This window comes from Blastomyces gilchristii (genome assembly GCF_000003855.2).
Source record: "Blastomyces gilchristii SLH14081 genomic scaffold supercont1.12, whole genome shotgun sequence".
Classification (NCBI taxonomy): Eukaryota; Fungi; Ascomycota; class Eurotiomycetes; order Onygenales; family Ajellomycetaceae; genus Blastomyces; species Blastomyces gilchristii.
In genome coordinates, this window is record NW_003101671.1 from 1,360,782 (window position 1) to 1,372,235 (window position 11,454).

Genomic DNA, 11,454 nt, shown 5'->3' on the forward strand with positions numbered 1-11,454 from the left:
AAGTCTCTCAGTTCTCAGATCTGAGTTCTTACATTCTGCTTATTATAAGAGCAGATTCTCAGTTTCTATCATTCAGCTCATTTACTCTGTGAGCTTTAGAAACACTACAGTGACCTGAGATTCTGAGTTCATCAATACTTTTTATACTTATAGAGTAGTAGTACTGTGATGTGATCTCTCTCTGTGAGTAAGCATTTTTATTGAGAGAGTAACAGATTCAGATATCAGCTTCAAGACTCTTAAGAAGACTGTTACTGACTCTGTTAATAACTTTTCAAATTTCTATTTTAATTTATCTGAACAGTTTGCATGAAGATATTCTGATTTAGAACAGATAAAGCAAAGTCTCTTTTTCTTAGTCTCTCTATTATACACTCTATTCATAGAAGCTTATGAAGCTCTCTCTCTCTACTCAGTAGTCAGATATGAATCTCTCTGTGTCTTATTATCTTTCTCTAATAAATCTATTCTCTGTTATTCTGACTCTTGTAGAATCAGTCAGAGATTCACTCTTTATAAGTCTGTAACTCTCACAGTGATCTGTAAGTGATAAATGAGAGTTATTAATTTCTTCAGAGTCAAGAGCTTAGAGTCTTACTCAATGAGCTTGTTCTATATATCTTTATTCAGTCTTTTTATAAATATCATCATTCAGATCTTGTTTCAGAGCTCTGTTTTCACAGATCTTAATTTACATTATAATTTTATAAAGCACTGTGAGTAGTCTTCATCAGATTTCTCATCTCTTTTTCTAATATTGATGATTACAGCTCAGATATTCTCTGTTCAGCTCATAGAGTTTCTTAACTTATTCTCTAGATAGATCTTAAGAACAGATCAGTGAGATCTCTTATAATTATTCTCTAAATAATTCAGTCAGTTCTTGACTTTAGTGTAGTAGAGATCTGTTATTGTATAGATAACAGCTTCTTCATCTTTCATATTATATAGTCAGACTTGTGAGTCAATTTTAAATACAAACTTGTAAAAGCTTTTATAGATTGTAATTTGATAAGTGATCTTAAGTAATCACAGCTTAAGAAAGTTTCTTTTCAGTTCATAGATGTCTCTGAAGATCATGTCTAGAGACTCAGTTTAAGAATGTTTACAGACAGTAAGTATTTCTTATAGAAAAATAGCTTAATTCTGTAGAAGATGCTCAAGAATGTTCTTCACTGAGATTGATTTATTTGTGAGTTCAGAGAGCTTCTCTATCACAGATGTAGAGAATGATATTCTATAAGTAATTGATAAGTTCTCTAAGACTTCTTTTATAAGAGTTATTTATAATTCAGATGACTGCTTCTGAGTGTCTACAGTAGAGTTCACAGAGGTTGAAGTATATAAGTTTCTAGTCTTTTCAGTTATAATGAGCAGTTGCTGACTGACTGAGCTTGAAATGTAAGAATAAGTGCTCACAGATGATTATTCAGGTGTTTGCAGCTTGATGTGATATATACTATTAACTACTAGAAGTATTCATGATAGAAAGATAAAATGTAGAAATCAAATCTATAATAGCATTTAAGCTGAGTTATGAATAGTATTTGTGAACTTCAGTCTATATAGTTGTGTGTAGCCAAGGGCTGCTAACTCTATTAATTATATGAGAGATAGAAATAGGGGTAAAGAATCTGTAAGAAGCAGGATTTCTTACAATTTTCTATCACAGCTGACTTACTTATTTCTGTATAATAAGAATATTATATGCTTCTTTCACTGTATCTGATTACAAGATTAAGCATTTTTATTTCACTCTTAACTCAGATGTAAGATCATGAATAAAGATCTATAAATAGAAAGATGTTGAAAGCTCTTCATTTAATATAAGATAGTGTAAGCTGAAGTGTGTAAAGTATAATATAAAATCACTTACTTATCTACACTCAGTGAAGTATTTATAACACTTATCTTATATATTCACTTTCTCAAAGTTATGTAAGATTCATTTGAACAACTCATTTTATATTTATAAGAATGAATATTACTTCAGATCTGTGAGATTCATCTTTTCATTAGCTATTTATAATAACTTCACTTTTTTATATAGAAATACTGCAGATCTTAAGACTTATTAAAATTCTGTTAACTATCTGTCTATAAGTTTACACTCAATCTGATAATATGATTATATCTGACTTAGTCAGCTGATTACAGTATCATTTTTTCAGTTATTATTAAAGCTTAATAGCTTCAGTAGATCTTTTAACTTGATATATTCTATGCTTAAATTCTCATTCTTTGCAGCAGTCTCAGATAATATGTACACTTCTGAAGAGATTATAAACAATTATGATAAAATCTTCAGATTTAGTATAATTATTTAACTGTGAAAGTGTTCAATCTTCTACTACAGATTTACAACCTGGTTTTCTCTATTCTTATTAATAATAATAATTATATCAGTGAAGCTCTTCATAGCAAATACTTAATCTGCAGTAAATATTAATTGTTACTTAACTTTTATCTCAGTCTGTCACTGGGTATATAAGATCTCAATCTCATTTAGTATTCTTATATATATACAGAGCTTTAATTTCAGTTCATCAGTCTTGATCACTTTTCTTACTGCTTTGAGTAAACTCTCTGAGAGATTCTGTATATCTTCTAATTCAGATAGCAGAGAAGAGTGTTCATATTAACTAGAGAAGATATTTATTTCAGTAATTTTTCATTGATTATACAGTGTCTATCATTATATCATTATATGATTTCTATTATTATTATACAACTTTAATAATAAGTATCTCTCTTTTATTATTCTGAATAGAGAGTAGACTTTTTTAAATCTGATTTATCACTCTCATTCTCTTTCTCACATCTTATTCATTTGCATACATAACATTTATCTGAGTGTGAAGTTTTTTCTTAATAAGCAGAGTAGTATCAATCAGATGCTCTTTCACTCATTACTTCTTCATACACTATCTTTTAAGATATTTTAGAATTACACTAATATGATAACTATAAATTACTTTATAGATGAAATTATCACACTCTGAAGAAGTATGCACTTCTTACTGATTTTTAGACATGCTATCAGATGTGATTCAAAGATTTCTTCAGTCAGTATATAATTACAGATGTACATCAGCTTCTTATATATATTATACTAAATTAATTAGTGGCCGCTAGAGCCTTTTTACATTTATAAGCATGTTTAGAAGCAGCTGCGTTATTATTCAGTAATTATACATTCTTCCGAATCACATTTATACAGATATATACTGATTATTTATTAGATAATATTAAGATAATAACTTATCACAGCTGTGTTATTCTTACTATAAGAGATATACTATTGATAATAAATATTATAAAGACTCTGAAGAGTAAGTATTTTAAAAGTACTATAGCTCTGTAATCTTGATTTTTTTTATTTATTTTTCTTTCTTTTCTTTTTATTTTTTTTCCTTCTTTTTTTTAATTGTGATTTTTTCTTATCTTTATTTTATTTTTTATTTTTTTATTTTTTTTATATTTTATATTTTTTTATAATTAAAATTATATAATTTATAATTTATATTCAGAAAAGTAATAATATTTAATAATACTCTCTATTAAATTTTCAATAAATAAGTACTATATTATAATATTATGTGTAAGAGGTCTACACTGAATAGATCAGTATAATATTGATAGGTCTTATATAATAAAGAGAAAAATGTTAGAGAAGGAAAGAAAGAGAAAGTGCAAGAATCAGTAATTAAAGTGAATATTTATATGTGTATGTGATGATGTACGCGGTGGTACTTCAGAGTGGAAGAATATACACGTGTTCATAGCAGCCGAGAATCAGTGATCAAAATATACATGTTTGTAATGACTGAGAATTAGTGATCAGAAATGAGGTGGTAGAAATCTATAAAGTGTATGAAATAGTCTATATAATTGATCAGGCACAGCCTGTCACATTAATTCCCTCTTTTCAGAAGCAGTTCTCATTGGTCAAGAGCTGCTGTTTTGAATAATATGAAACTCAGAGTTCAGATCAGTTGATCATAGCTGACTCATTTTATAAGATATTATTGATCACAGCTGTATGATCTCTCATTGAGAATATCTTTAATCTCTTACTTAAGCTTATTATCTTCTTCTATAATCTCTGATGATTGTCAGTTGAAAGTTAGTTGAGAAGGAAATGAATCAGTAACAGTGCAGTGAAGCAAGCTTATATGAAAGATATTATAAATCTCTGATGATATGTCAAGATAGTAGTTATGACTATCTAGAACTTCTATCACTTTATACTTGACATAGCAGTCATCTAGCATATGAGATGAATGTGTGATTCATATATTCTTAAGATTCAATCATACTAGATCTTCTATCTTATATTGTTCAGTGAGATCTTGATGAATATTGATTTGATTCTCTTAATCTTGTTTCACAGTTGTCATGAAGGCCTCTGCTTAATTATAAATATCTCAGAGTTTCATTACTATATTATCAGTGATCTGAATCAGACTGCAGAGATCTGATATGAACTGTGTGATCTCTAGAAGATTCAATATCTTCATATAATAATCATGTATAAGAAAGAATAAGCTTACACCTGTTAAAATGACATCTTATTCATTGATAGTGACCTCTGTGTATAGAAGCAGGTCATGTCAATCATCTTATAAGTGATTATAGAACTTACAGAGATAGTTCTTTATAGTCTGAATTATCTGTTCTGATACATCATCAGTCTTAGAGTGATAGACAGTTGACAGACAGTGTGTAATCTTGAGAACTTGACAGATTCTTGTTCAGAGAGCACTCATGAATTGACAGTCTTAATCTGATACTATAGATCTCAGCAATTCATGCATTCAATAGAATAAGCTTCTTAGAAAAGCTTTGATAACTTGTTCAGTATCTATCTTATTACAGAGTTTCAATATAATACTCTTGCTTAATCAGTTCACAATGACCAGGACATTTCTACAGTTCTTACTCTCAGAAAGATTAATAGTGAAGTTAATTATCACATCTTATCAGATTCTATCAGAGATATCAAGTGATTTCAGCAGGTCTTTTCTACAGTTCTTTCACAAGATGATGAAGAAATAATAGTTACAGTTTCAGATAAAACATCTGATACTGTTTAATATCTCAGGTCAGTAGAACTCTTAGAAGATTATTTAATACAGTTATTTATAATCTGAATAGTCAGTTATATACAAATCATGCATCTCTTATATTATCTGAGTGTGTAAGAGTTCAGAGTAGAGGACTCAATGTCACTCACAGAATCATAGAGTATTATTATTATCAATTGAGCATTCTGAGATGTTAATTCTTATACATAGTTCTGAGAGAAATCAGAGTGCTTCTTGATATACTGCTTCAGTGAGTACTTGAAGAAGTTTATCAGTTTGAGCTGTTACATATCATAATTCATTCAGTATAGATTCAGAAGAAGTCAAGATATCAGTGTCAGTATCAGTATCAGTTCAGAGAGAAGATGTTCTAATCAGAGAAGTATATATAGTGTCATGAGTTATTTCATCTTGATCAACTAGTATCTTCAGATTCAAGAGCCAGTGCTCTCAGTTCATTCAGTGAGTATCTGTTATATCAGATAATATATTTTACTCTTATTATAAGAGAGTATCTGTTATTAAGTTCTGACTGTCAGAACAGTAGTGTATTATAAAATGAAAGCAGCTTAAGAACTCAGATTATTATATCTATCATTCAGTGAGTTTATAGATAGTTATAAAGTATTTGAAGTTCTTATAATCTGTGACTATCTTAAATTCAGAGACACTTCAGAGTTCAGAGTCTTATTCTTCTAAACAGTATATAATTACAAGAAGTTTCTTATTATAGATCTTATAATTGTATTCAGCAGAACTCAGTTTCTTAGATATAAAGACACATGATTGTAGAATATCTTCATCATTATATTACAATATCACTTTCTTTATTATATAGTCAGAGAAATCAGCTTCAACAACTGTCTTATAATCAGAATTGAATATTATCAGTAGAGAGATATTAATAAACATCTTCTTTATCTGTGTAAATACAGCTTCAGTGTCTGCTGATCATTGAAATACTGTATCTTTCTTAGTGAGTTCTGTAAGTGATCTCATAATATCTGAGAAGTTTCATATAAATTATCAATAGAAGTTAGTAAATCTGATAAAGCTTTATACATCTTTCACAGTGCACAGAGCCTCTCATTCAAGAATAGTAGAGATCTTCTCAGAATTCATTCAGATTTTCTTATCAGCTTCTATGATAAAATCTAAGTATTTAGTACTCTTGACTTCAAAATCACACTTGTTAATATCAATTGATAGTTCTGCTTCTCATAGTCATTGTAATACTCTTTGCACATACTCTTGATATTTCTTTCTGAATTTATCAGTGAAGATGAGAATGTCATCTAGATAAGCAGATACAAATTCATTAAGAAAGTTTCAGAGTACTCAGTTGATATACTTCTGAAATATACTGAGAGTATTGATCAGTTCAAAGAGTGTAACTACTCATTCAAAGAAATTATATTATATTCAGAATGCTGTAAGTCACTCATCTTCTTCAGTGATGTGAATCTTATAAAATGCAGTGATAATATCTAACTTTGTAAATTATTAAGCTTGTTTAATATAAGTTAGAGTTTCATTGATAAGAGATAAAGAATAACAGTCTTTCTTCATTAATCTGTTCAATTCTTGATAATTCACACAGAACTGAAGTTCTTCATCTGGTTTCTTTATAAAGAGAATAGAGGCTGCAGCAGAAGAGTTATTAATATGTATGAATTCTTTATTTAACAGATTATTAAGTGTCTTTCAAAGAAGAAGAAGTTCATCTCAGAACATGTTATAAAGAGAGTCTCATAACAGTTCAAGATTCTTATTATTCTTTTTCTCTAACTTGATACTATGATTCACTTCAAAATCTTATAAGAGAAGTATATTCATAATATTATCTTATTAAAAGATATCTAGATATTCATGATATTATTGAGAGAGTTTTATACAAGAATCTGTTATTATAATACAGAATAACTTTTCTAGAGCCTTTTTAATATTGATCAGACTGATGAAATAAATTGATATATAATTCTACTATTAATGAACTTATCAGTAATTCTATCAGTGATTTTAATAATAACTTCTTTTTCAGAGTATTTTATAAGTATTGACAGAGATCTGTGTAAGATTCATAGTCTTGTGAATATCATCTTCATGAATTCTGTTATCATTAGAGAATATCAAGCTTCTGTTTCAAGCATTCAGTAAGATGTCTTATTCAGATAGTTAGACAAGTTCTAATATAAGATTATAGTCAAGATTATTAACTTTATATATATAGATATCTTCATATTGATATTCTTTCACATCTATGTTTAGTTTTATCATGTAACAGATATAAACATTCTTCAGATTATCAAATTCTGCAAGAAGTCAGAGTTTTGATAAAGAAATATACTGAAGATTATAATATCTTACAACTGAAGATTTTATCATTATATAGTAACATAGATCACTGTCTATCATGACTTTTATATTATATATATTATCAATCACAGTAGATACAAGAATTATATTCATTATTATTTTCTCTTCAAATTATTATTATCTGATCTTTTCAAGCTTCTATTTACAAATTTAAACAGAAGCTAATCTTTTTTCTATTTCATTAGAATATTCTTATAGTTATCTTCTAAATCTTTCTTCACTGCAATGTGATTAATATAGACAGATGCTGATTCATCTTTTAAATAAGAAGATATCAATCTTTCTCTTAATTAAGGAGATACATAGGTTAATCAGCAGTTAAAAGCAATATACTCTAATCAGTTATAGTTGATGTATACTTCTTATTAACATTAATCAGTGACTTCTTCAGAAGTGATATCAGAAACTCAGAAGCCTGTTTAAACAGCAGAAACTCTTGCTTATATATAGATATTCAAGTCTACTCAATTCATAGCATTTGCATCATTGTTATTCTTCAGTGCAGATGTATAAGTCACTGAGATATAGTATCTTCTATCACTGTTCTATATACTCTTGAGCTTGATAAGACAGTTATTCAATGTTCAGAGCTGTATATAGAAGTCTTTATAAGTCTGGTCTTCATCTACACTTATAAGAGTCTGTAAGAGTTTGAAAGTTAATATCTTTTTAAGCATACTAATCTTTATTCAATTCTCTCAAGATTAATCTTCTACTTCTAGAATTTTAATGTTAAAGTCAGAGATGAATGTTGTAAGAGAAGTATTTCTCTGTCAGATACTCTGTAATCAATCTAATACTTTCTATTACATGACAGTGTCTCAGAACAGAATATCAAGATATTTAATAATATTATCAGGCATTTATAACACTGATTTATATGCTTTTAGTTATGAATAAAACTTCTATTTCATACAATTCTTCAATCATTTATTGATATACTAATCTTGATTGATTAGTGAACTGATAATATCTTCATCTATACTCAGTTTCATAAGTATTTCTATTCTTCATAATAAGTAGAGAGTGAGATCAGAAGTATTAAAATATATAAAAGTATCTAAGCATTCTTTCAGCACTTTTATATTCAATTCTATAGATATTGAAATTGTCTGAGTTTCTTATTATGATAATCATTGAATCTCTTCATATTAATATTATTGAGTTACATGCATATCAGCTATTTATTACTGTTATAATTTTAACATTGCTCAGAGTCACTGTAATATCACTTCTATGCTTACATTCAAAAGTTCTCTCATATTATTATTAGACATAGTTATCAATTATTAAATATGTAATTATATGAATATCTCATATATCTGAGTGTCAGAACTCTCAGATCTTTCACTGATATTCTCTTATAAGATCTTACTCTCTTTATAAGATTTTATTACAGAGTCAGAGTGACTGATAAGTAAGCTTCTATCTGAGAACTCAGTATCTGCTTTAACTGATTATTTCTCTTTCTTATATATTATTATATATTTGAATATCTCTTGATGAATAATCATTTCTAATGAGAAGATAATACATGAATAATCATTTTTAATAAGAAGATAATAAACATTTTTCTAGTGTAAGAGATCTACACTGAATAGATCAGTATAATATTGATAGATCTTATATAATAAAGAGAAAAACATTAGAGAAGAAAAGAAAGAGAAAGTGTGAGAATCAGCAATTGAAGTGAATATTTATACATATATGTGGTGATGTACACAGTGGTGCTTCAGGGTGGAAGAATATACACGTGTTTATAGCAGCTGAGGATCAGTGATTGGAACATACATGTTCATAGCAGCTGAGGATCGGCGATCGGGAATGAGGCGGTAGGAATCTATGAAGTGTACGGAATAGTCTATATAATTGATCGGGCGCAGCCCGCCACATTATGTAAGTGAGAAATAATTTTATAATCTTATTTAATATCATTCTGAATAATAGAATCAGAATAAAAATATAACTAAGAATTTAAATATATTCTTTATCTGAGACTAGATTTTTATTTGAAAAGTAAATCTGAGATCTTTAATATTTAGAATAATATGATTTGAAATCAATGTAATGAATATAAATTATAATTATAAGTAATGCTTTTAAATAATGTAATAACTGTAAAGTTTGATTCTGATCTCAGACACGGTCACACAGTCAGTCTAGTTTAAATACGGCCATCTGATAGTGTCTTGACGTGGGAAACCAAGGCGTGTGAGTTTGAAATCCGCAGAGAATACATTAAATTCAGAACTCAAGCATCTCAGGTTTCTAATAAATATAGAGATGTATAAATTACTTCAACAAAATTACTTTATATTTCTGAGATAAGAAGTTATTATTATATGTATTTAATTGTTACTTCTTTGTATTTTCTATATTCTTATTATTTTAGTATAATCTTAACATCTGTATTTTCTTCTGTATAATTAACACTTAGTCTGTATTTAACATTATGTAAGAACTCATTATAAGCTTCACTTATATATAAGTATAATGAAAGAATAATAATAATAATAATATTCATTAACTATTATATTATTTTATTATTAATAATCTTGATCTCAAAATTATATCTGAAGAATTAATATACATAGACTGATTTATCTAATAATTATAAGATTACTATATTAAATACTGAATTTATAAATAATAAGATTGATTTTAAATAATTTAAACACTTCAATGAGATTATAAAAAAGAGATAGAAGAGTAGTTATTAATTACTTTTAATAAATAATTATAAATTTTATAATAGAGAAGTTTCTATAATATATTAATTTTTATAATATAATTCTATATAAATTCTCTTTACATACTACTTATTTACTGTAATCTTTCAACAGTCTATTATTTCAGTAATATAAGTATTATCATTTAAAAGCAGTTAACTATACTGTATATTACAGCTTTGAAAAGTATGAAAAATAGCAGTTTTTACAAGATCTATCAGATATTCAGAAGTAGATATTTAAATATAATACAATAGCTACAGAATGAGCTGAATATAATATATATTTATAAAACTCTGATTATGTTCTTGATACTCTTAAGCAGAGAATTTCATTATCTTCTTTATTTAAAATATATAATGAAGATAATAAAACTTCTGATTATATAACTATCTTCTCTTCTCAGTTATTCTTATTAAAGATAATTTAAAAGCTGTAATATTAGATTAATATTACAGAAAAAGTTATTTGAAGTATTAAAAATACTTTGAATTTAAAATCACTCAGTTTAACAGACTGTCTGAAAAAGATCTTTAAAACTAGTTTATTTTATACAGAACTTAATGAGCAGTGAGCAGCTGAATTAAAGAACTATTTAATTATAAATAGATATTACAGAGTTAAAATAAGTCATCAGCAGATTCAGCTAGAAGATATTCTCACTGTTAAGAATGTAAATAGAAAAATTATATAATGTAGAGAGAATAAAGCAGAAATAGAGCAGAATAAGAAGAGATAAAGATAGAGAGTTAATCTTATTAAAATTAATAACAACTCACTCTCATTACTAACTGAGAAGAAAATGAAATAATTTAGAGATGATACATATACTGAGAATGATATAGATAATTTATTTATTATAGATTAGCTACTGATTGTTGATGTAGAGAGCTATAATAAGGATGTGATTCTTGATTTTTATCATTTCAGTGTTTTTATTGTTTTGATGTGGTGCACTCACTAGAGGTGAGTGAGTAAGCAGCGGCACGAGTAGTTGATATATTTGTCTGTTGTAACTTATGGGCCAATGTTTCTATTTCCCCCTGCCTGTCTAGTTTTAAGTTAGATATTTAGATACCCTCATTTTTTCGAGGGAACAACAGGCGGATCTACTATACAACGAGGTTTGAGATCGTTAAAACTACACTACATTACATAGTTAGATAGAACGGTTCATTCAATGAACAGGTACGAACGAAGAACTCAAGTTTACCCACGCCAAACGCGCTCTGAACTCAATCGCAATGACACCGTACAGTACG